Consider the following 10,435-nt stretch of genomic DNA (forward strand, 5'->3'; position numbering starts at 1 on the left):
CCTCGGACTCGGACTCGGAGTTGCTCCGGACTGTTTAGCGGGGGGGGGGGGGGGGGGGGGGGGGGGTGCGTACGGGAAAACCCTCGGACTCATCGACTCCGAGTCCGGATCATTCCGGATCACTCCGGATTACTCCGGATTACTCCGGATCAGTCCGGATTACTCCGGATCAGTCCGGATCAATCCGGATCACTCCGGATCACTCCGGATCACTCCGGATCACTCCGGATCACTCCGGATTACTCCGGATCCGGCATGATTGTCCATTATCGTTTAGACAATTCTTGATGAGTTCATTGACTTTCAAGTCGTACATCTAATATGTACGAAAACTGATCCGGACTGATCCGGAGTGATCCGGAGTAATCCGGACTGATCCGGAGTAATCCGGAGTGATCCGGAGTAATCCGGAGTGATCCGGAGTAATCCGGACTGATCCGGAGTAATCCGGAGTGATCCGGACTGATCCGGACTGATCCGGAGTCGAATCCAGTTATGATCCGGAGCCGGAGTCATATTTTGCGCACCGGAGTCGGAGTTGATCCATGACTCCGCTCCGGCTTACCCATCACTAGTGTGTATTCGTTTGAGTATCAGCGCATCCTCCGCATGAGGCGGACGTAGTTCCGGCTCGAAACGAAAGCTTCCACCACTGCGCGTTCGAAAACGGGGATTGTGCATTGAGACATCCGCGTAGGCAGCGCTGCGTTCCCTTTGACTTTCCAATTACGAACCGAGGGCAAGCTCTCGTGCAAGGTAAAATTCCTCGTGCAGTTTGATAAGCGAAACTGTAAGCTTTGTTCCGGTGCAATGTTGTTTATTGTTATCGGGTGTATGCCCGTCTGCCATACGCCATCGCTGGGACGTGAGCGTTGGTGTGCGTCAGTGCCAGGGCGGCTCGAGAGATGCACGCATAGATGCACAAAGTTTCCGTTTTTCCTTCCGTGCGAGTGTTTCCTTCTGTTCGCATAGGATTACATTTACTGTTAGCATACTTTCAAAGTGCGCACAATGGGAGAGTTTAAAGTTTTTTTTAGAGTTTTGAGCAGACAAATAATAGGAAGATCAAAATACTGAAAGACATAAAATTTGTCATGACGAGGCCAGGAAACATTAAATACACAAAATCGCATTTTCTCCACTTAAAACATGTAGAATTTATCATAGCATGAGCAATGAGAAAGCAATGAAAAAGAAAGAAGGCATGACCTTATAAAATGACGCTTGTATATCAGGTGTGTCAAAAAAAAAAGGTAAACAGAAAAAGTAAACAGTTCATGGAGAATAAATGGATAAGTAGATGAATAAAATTATAAAAAAGACAAAAAAGATCAGAAAAAAGAATGGTTTACGATTATTAAGCAAATATTTGAAAGAAAGTTAAAAAGTAATACAGTTAACCATCAGAAAATTCACACAAGTAAAATAATAAATGAATCAATTGAATAAGACTAATGAGTAACACATTCCAAAATGTAAATGAAGAGTAAAGATCAACGAAATGGTTAACCATAATAGATTGAATATATTAAAAAATAACACAAAATTTAATCTTGTTATGACCTCTTTTCATTCTTAACTTCTTCACTGTGATGCGCGCGGTTCGATGATGCTCCTCGAATCATGTTGCAGAAAATCGCACATATCCGTTCCACCAACAACCCTGGAGCTCCCCCGTCAAATCAATCGAAACGACGAACCCGGGAAAACGCTCTCCGGGAACAACTATCATTGTGTAATTTAATATTTTACCTCCTCAATCAATCGAGGAAATAAAAATACGTACCCAGCTACCCACTGTCTCTGGTCTGGCTTTCATCACTGATTTACTGCATTATCCTGTCACACAGATCATCGCCGACGGAGGGTGGCATTGCATTTCCGGGAACGCATTTAGCGATAGGAAGATGCGGGAGTGCTCTCATCATTTCATTTTTATGCTCCACGTTTTATTCGCCAACGTGGAGTGGTTCGGTGTCGGGAGCGATATTCTTTAGGATATTTCTGCTAGATGAAAGCATCACCATCATCATCATCAATGGAACGCTAATGGCTGTTCGCGTACCACGGTGCACCAGTACACGAGCGCTTGCTGCAATGCAATGTCACTCAAAACGGTGCAACCTTTACGGTTGCATCACCCAATGAAGAGAGTGGAAGAGGTTAAGGATGGAATTAAATCAACGGCGACAAATGGAACGGAATCAAGGAGCAAGTAAATGGAGCTTTTAAACCGATCGCCTCTTTGGTTGTTCCTTTTCTTTGTGTGTATGTGTGGGTCTTAACACTCCTGCGCTATCCAACAAGCGCGTGAGATTAAGCGGGAAAGCGACACCGTTTCAAATTCACTCGTAAAAAAATACACCTTACTAGAAATGGCTCATTTTCAATGTTAACATAAGGAATAGAATTTCAAATGGCCGTGTAAGCAGTGTTTTAATTCCAATCGTAATTACGCCCCTGACTCCCAAATATTCTAATGGAAACTCGTTAAGCAAATAGCATTAGAAGCCCATCGGGCGGCTGTGTCAATTAGACTGTCCAAACCAATTAATGTACCACCCGGTACAGGGGTCGAAAATTGTGATCTTTTGATGCATTATTCAGTGGCCGTGTGGCCACAGTTCAGCTTCACGATCATCACCAAATCAATCAAACCGCAGCAATCGCGCCGCGTTTCTGCATTTGACGGATGATTCTTTAATCAGCTCTCAGCCTTGTCCGCCACCATTCAGGTCCGGCGTGGCCGCGTGTATCCTTTTGTTTCCTTTTCAGTGGTAATCAAGCAAAAGTTCTCCCACCCTTACCCCTCTCCTGTCCTGTGTAATGTATGGGGATGTTCTGTAAATGACCAACTCAAACTAATACACCTGGCTGATGGACTCGGGGCCAACGCGCGACGGTCCAATGAATCGTTAATGGAATGGCAAATCGATGGAAATAGTTTTGTCCTGTACAAATTGCATCGCAATGCATTAATTAGAAACAATGGCCAATAGTGGAGACACACACGCGCGTACATGCATTGGTAACACGCATGACCGCGGGGTGCGTTATTCCGCTCGAATAGCGTCCTGTTACATCGCGGCAAGCAGCAGCAGGGGATCGTGACTTTTGATTAATAAATGACAAATGAAATTCTTGGTGTAATAGACAAAATTAGGCGATGAAAGGAGTGTGTCATTCAAGCGAGCAGGCTACAATGAACCTTCCATTTGTGGCCTGTATCCTTGTGTGTGCCCTGTTCCCTGAAATAATTGGCGGAAAATTGCCCCGAAGAAACGGCTACGGGTGCGGTGGTGCACATTTTCCCACTCGTAAAGTGATTTTGTATTAAATTATTCAGCATTTTTTCCACTTCCAATTAGGGGTGACAGGTACTGTTACAACGGGCTGACCTCAATCGATCGGGTCGGTGTTCAATAGCTTACAATTTTCCGAAGGTTTTCCGCATCACACAAAGGGATTGATTTATTTATATGGAAATATGTATACAGCTGTATTGTCGTTTTGAGTTTGTCCTTGATCGCGCCCGGCCCTTGCAGATGGCCCTTTTCCCAAGGGTTGTGTGTAAGGCATTGCATATGTTAGTGAAAGGAAATTGTATGCATCATTGCGCCTGTCTTTACCGGATTAGCAGCATACACGTCAAGTGTTGTCGTACTGGTTTAACATGTCAAAGCTTTGACTTGTTTTTTACCTTTTGAAGAGAGTTTATAAGTAATGCCTTGATGTGTATTGACTACATCAATGTTCTATTATATTTTTATTTTATATCAAGTATCCATCAACTTGTGTGGGGAACGACTTTAAAAACGTTTTAAAATACTTGTTCTGTTTATTTTGGAAAGCCAACTTTATTTGGAAAAGATTCTTTTCATGGTCGTCAAACGAGTTATAGATAGATTTTATAGCTTTTTTCTATTGATCCATTACTGCAACACCCTTACCAACTACTCAAAATAGAACCTTGAGGTACTCAACTCATTCTTTCTGTGCAGTGCTGTTTTCACATGTTTCATGAACGATATGATGAGTTTGATGCGTCTTATTATTTTTAACTTTGTGAAATTCCTATTTGTTTTATTCATATTTGCTTTGTCCATGATTGTTTTGTTTTGTTTTTTTTGTTAACCTTAAAAAATGTTTCATTCTGTTCTCTTTTATATAATTTGTTTCCTTCTTATTTTAAACGCTTTTGATTTTATTTTTAACATTAATCATTTGCTCATCATTTTTGTTTGTTTTTTAGTGGTTATTATTCATCTGTGTTACTGTAATCATGCGATTCTGGACGTTGTTTTTAATTTCGCTTGTATGTTTTTTGCTTTTTTAGAATTAGCTGTAACTCTTAGCAGATATTTTCGAATGTAAAACACCTCAACTCAATATTCGAGGTAAACTAGAGCCTTTTCATACAAAACTGCCGTACAGTAATGTTGAACCCCCAACTGGACTGCCCCAATTTCTAACTGAAAGTACAACTTACACCTGAGTACAAACAAACGTATTTACCAAAACAGCAGCAGCAACAAAAACACCATAATACGACAGGTGAAAATTAATTCTCTACATACCACTCCTTGGTCTCCACACCATTTTTCCGCTGGAGAAAAAAAAATCCTCCAGGGTCTACTTTCCACCGAAGCAACAGTGGGCCCAAAACAGTGGACTAAATTCTTTCGCCCGAAAACGTCACCACCTCACGGCCCCGGTTCCGGAGGTTCCAGCTGCTTGTTTCCGTTTCGTGCCACCGTCAAATTAAAGTAAAGTTCCATCCAAACCGCTGCGAACCGAGCGAACCGAACCCATATCCCCATGTGTGACCTACGTGGAGGAGACGCGAGCTGACGGCAAGCGGCGATGTGGTTTTGTCACACCAACGGCTACATTTTCGGCCAAGGACACACACTCGCGTGCTCGTTTGATAGGTTTTTTTTTTGTTTTTTGGTTCAAGCTTTCCCGCTGCCTAATCCTCAACGCTACTCCATAACGCCCGCTTGCCTATTCCAAATGAATCAGCGCTCCCCCGGGGCACGGGGAAGCACACTCTTGTTTGTGGTCGTCGCGGGGTTGTCGGGGAAAAATGTCCACGGTAGCTGTGGGCGCCACCGGTAGCGGCGAGTGTAATGAATTTTTAATCCAGAAAACCTCTTTAACCGAAACCGTTTTCATTCGCGCGTTGATGTGCGCGTTGACTGGAAGGGCCGGAGGGGGATGGGTCGAAACGCGCGGCACGCAGCAATCATAACTGCCCAACCCGTAGGGATGGACCGATGAGTGGAAGAAGGCGATGGAAGTGCGGGGTTTGGTATGGTAATTGATGGATGAATTGATAGACCACTCGAAAATGGGAAAAAGCGGTAGGGAGTTGCGATGGAAAAGTGGCCAAAAAGGGAGGAAAGGGGAGGAGAAACCCATCAGTCAAGCGCCCTGTCGGAATATGGAAAACTCGACACTCGGATGGACAAAAAATGGAAATCACTCCCCTTACCCACCGGCCCTTCCGGTTGGTTTGCAGGAAAAGGTATAGAGAAAATTCCACCTGTTCCTGTTCCGGTTTGCCTCTCATGAAGCATCTTTTTGCCCATTGGTTTACACCCACACACTGAAATGTCCACATCCGTACAAAGTGGCCGTGTCTCGAACGGTCGCCGGCAAGCGCGGCCAGGAAGGATATGGATCAACATTTTATTACGGCATTTTTTGTGTGTATGTGAAGTGGCCACCTGTCCGAGCGGTAGCCATCAATGAAAGGGAGGGAACGGTTTTCCAGTGGCGGATGCGGGTGCAGCGATGTGAGGAACGCCAAGTATTTATCGAAAAATATTAATTATTTAAAATTAAAAGCTTTCCACCCCTTCCACCCGCCCAAAAGCGGTGCAACGGTGCTGTGGTGGGAGGACGGTGCATAGTTGGTTAAAAATTAATGCGCCTCCCACGGAGCGGCGCTTTTTTGTTTGCTTTTGGTGCTGATACTCCCCTTGAAGTTGAAATCATGCGTAAGAGCTTAAAAATAAAATGTAACACATACACGTACACACATTTAAGTGTGCGTCCCAGCAGTGTGTTTGTGTTACTTTTGAGCTACTCACTGTACTGCATGTGCTTCACCGTCGCCATGGTTACGGGCGATCCGGTTCGAAGGACCAAAACACAAATTCATCCGAATGGTGCTTTTTTGTGTACACCAACAACCGTTTTGTAGTCACGGTTTTCGCTTTTCCAACCTTGTGGGTGGGCGCGCATACATTGTTGTTGTTTTTTTTTATTCTCCTCCCCCGACTGCGTCACAAGCACAGTTTCCTGCGCCGCGCTAAATGAGTCCCTCCAGGCGCAGCGAACCCGGGGATAATGAATTGATAAATGGCAAGCTGGGAATAGAGCAATTTGGAAGCAAGCCATCTTTGCGGAGCAAGTGGTGGTGGTGAGGTGGTCAGTTACTTAGTCGGGGGATGGGGTAAAACAACCGGCCCACAGGGTACGCGACTTGTAATAATGAAAATGGACTCGAAACACACAACACAGCAAAACAACACATGGCCCCCGGAACAGAACAGCGGCGTCCTTTTGTGTCGCCACCGTCGCCCGGGGGATGTGGAAGAAAGTTCCCTTCCCTTTCCCCAGCATTGTTCCCGAGGTTGTTCCCAATAACGGACACGGGAACTTCAATTATCGGGTGTCATTTGCTGAATGGATTGGTCCATCACAATGCGACCTCTTTCATTGGAAAATCACTGCCCCAAACAACAGAACGGTTGAGAATACGGGGGCGTGGGTTGGGAAATGCCTATCGATACCCTACCGAGCCGGCTTTTGTTTAGTGGAACAGTGCAGGATATATGTGTGTTAGTTCTCGAGCTATTTTCGAATGCATTTTGCACTTCGGCCTGATTCTGATTTCTACACAAAATGCGTCATTTTGTAATGAATGTGACTTTTCTTGCAAGCGCTACCGAAGCGGTTTGTTGTGAGCGCAGGAAACAATGGAACCTTCAATGGGAATCCTGCCAGTGTTCCACCTACCACAGTCAACGCTCCAACACCCATAGCTTTGACTGGTTGCAATTAATTAAGCCTTATGAAGGCTTCGGAAAGTCAATGGGCGGGGAAAAATGTGCCCCAAAAATGCTTCCCTCCCCGAAACGTTGCTTTCGTAAAAAAAAAAATAAACCACCAAAATCCATTACCTGGAATGGAGTAATTCTATTACTGTTCATCTCATTACTGACAGCCGATCAAACGCAACGATGGCTGTATGTCAACCCCTTTGCTGCTGGTGAATAATTAGTGCACATATTGCGCTTTGAAGTTGTAGGCAATGCATTTGCAACTGAGTTGTAACTAGTTACATGCCGATGCAGTTCGCGGTGGTGGGTGTACGATCTTGATAAATCCGCATCAGACGCGTAGCTTTTATGACCGTGCTTTGATGAATTCTGCCGAAAGTAATTCCAATAATTAATTTGGCATACAAGCAGCTAAAAATACGCATTAAACCCAACGCAATGCTTTGCAGCGTACTCCGTAGCGCATTAGTAAACGATTTCAGAAGCTTTGATTGACGTATCAAATACGTTTTTTTTGTATGAAACTATACGCAGCTTTGTTTTTCTGCACAAAGCTCTACGCCTAATGAGATGTGTTTTACATGATTTGTTCAATGTCCGTTGATTAATGCTTGTCGGAGTTAGATTCATTTTAACTAGATTGTAATTTATCATTTTATCTATCACAAATAAAACAATTCAAAATATTATTTACAAGTTATCGATAAATTGCTTTCGTTGCTTTACTAAACTGTTTACAAGAGCTACGATCTGGTTTACACCATTTTATTATCTTTAAAACAAATTTCCATCAACTTAGACGTACGTTAAAAAATTTCACTAAAACCTGCTTTTTAATTCAGCGAGCTTTTTTGTAATGATTTTGGAAACCATATAGCCATCACTGTAATTCATTCAGAAAGAGGGACAATTTTGAAATGATATAAAAGGCACAGCTTTCGCGTCATCGTTTGCTTGGTATTAATCTCTTCCAACCCTTGGAGTCTTTTCTCAATCGTAATGAAAACATAGGCTTGTTGATTAATTACAAAAGGCAAGTCACATATTGTGTAGTAGCAAGAGGAGTAAATGCTTCAAACATACTTTATGTTTGAAAGCTTTTCTTACTTCAATCCTCGAAAAAAAAAACATTTAAATAGGGTAACTGTACCAGTATTCGGCAGTGTACCTGATTTCAGCAGGGTAACTAAAAACGTGTAATTACGCAAAAACGCGTTGAAAATAGTCTCCACACGTATTTTTTAAATAGATATATACTCATTTGTTATTCATATTCGAAGTTTCACATTATTTCCTTGCATATTTTTCAAAATATAAAACAAAATGTGCAGAGTTCACAATTTTTTGGCAGATTTGCTGTCAGTCAACAGTTCGACAGGTTGCGTTATTAAGAGAACCAGAACAGTAATCCAATGAAAGTGTGGTTTTATGACAGATTCTATGGTTGTTGAATTTATTCTAGCCCGTTTAGAACGTTAAAATCACGAAAAACAAATAATTATTCCCTTTAAATGCTGTCGAAAAAAGGTACACGGTAAATGTTGATTATTGAGAGATCAATTCTGAAGGCTCCTGCCGAAACTTGAACATGCAGCAAAATCAAAAGTGTGTTATTGTTTCATTTATAACTTGATCAGAACACTACAATGCGTATGTCAACACATAAAACCCTATTTCTTGTATCAAAATTAACCAATTTCACTATTAATAATCAATAACTTGAGAGAAAAAAAATAATTTGTGAACCAGTCGGAGCCGTAATCTATAGCCATCAGGCAGTCTCATTTCTCCAATGCCTTCTTTGTTTGTAACTCACATCAAAGCGATTGTTAAAATTGCCAGCAAAATGACCAAAATGGGCAACATGAAATTATTAATTTAAGTACTTTTCAACACCAATCTCAGGAAAGTGAGAGTTTAAAATTGTTTTGAACATTTTTGTCTACCTATTGACATTAATTAAAACATTTACCTAACCGTATTCGCGTTGCCGAAAATAGGAGCACAGTCTGCCGAAAACAGGACCAAACTGCCGAAACTGGGAACAAAAACAGTGTGTGCATTTTCACGAATATCTCTAAAAAATAAATTTAAATCGGCAAATAAAAAATAGCTCAACATAATACAATAATTTATCGCTCAAAATAACGTCGTTTTCATGAAAAATAAGAAAAATTGTAAGCGTACCAGCAGTTTTAGTGAAATCTACCCAATACTAGTACATTTACCCTATAATAGTTACTCCTTCAGAAAATAAAACACGAGTAGCACAGCAATAACGGCTAAATAGACCAGTTTCGTCTCCGAGTGATTGTATCTTCCTACAAAATATTCTTGATCGTTTTTCCTCTTGATGTTCTAGTAATTCCCTCACAATATGCCCTGATAAGTGTAACGTCATTTCGTTTAGTCGTTCGCTGTCTCCAATCACTCACTCGTACGTTCTAAATTCTGTGCAAGTCAATCGTGTTTGTGTCGCAAAAGAACCCGGTGTCTAGCTTGACAGGGGTCTCACCTTCAGCCACCACATTAACTCAGTTGTCAATCAAGCGCGGAAAAACATTGGGTCTCCTAAAGAAAATTGCTAACGATTTCTCCGACCCTATATGCCTGAAGACTCTCTGCTCTGCTCTCTGGTCAGATCGTTTTGGAGTACTGCTCAGTAGTCTGGTCCCCTACAGCTCGGACCCATGTGGAACGTATCGAGCGGGTGCAGCGATCGTTCACCAGGTTTGCTATATGCAAACTCCTGGGTGGATTGTCCTCCCCCATGCCTCCTTACGAGAACAGGTCGGCAGCTTGGCCTGGAACTATTGGAAAACGGCCGTTCCCATGCCCAATCCTCCTTTATTGCCGCACTACTCCTTGGTAATATTGATTCTCCATCCCTTCCTTCTTTTATCCCTTTCTACGCCCCTAGCCGTGTTCTTCGTAACCACGCTCCCTTAGTGATCCCATCTCGCCGAACTGCAGTGTATACTCTATGTTTGATTTCAACCTTCCCTTATCCTCTTTCCGATCCCGCATCAGAACACTCCATAATCCCGAGCTGCCTTAATTTTAGATAATTTTTGATAATTTGTGTTAATTTTTGCTAGGTTAGGAACGTAGGTAATAAGTATTATTTAAGTATTTGTGTAACCAAAAGGTAGACAAATAAATATGAACTTCTTCTTCTTTGACACAGCAACCGCTGTCGGTCAAGGACCTGCCAGTACCCTCTAGTGAAGTGAGCTTGGCTTTCAGTGACTTATTGTTATCATAGCAGGATAGTCAGCCCTACGTATGGTGGGGCCACGGTCTATTCGGGGCTGGAACCCAAGACGGGCATGTTGTTAAGTCGTACGAGTTGTACCACCAGACCG

This window comes from Anopheles gambiae, chromosome 3 (assembly GCF_943734735.2).
Source record: "Anopheles gambiae chromosome 3, idAnoGambNW_F1_1, whole genome shotgun sequence".
NCBI lineage: Eukaryota > Metazoa > Arthropoda > Insecta > Diptera > Culicidae > Anopheles > Anopheles gambiae.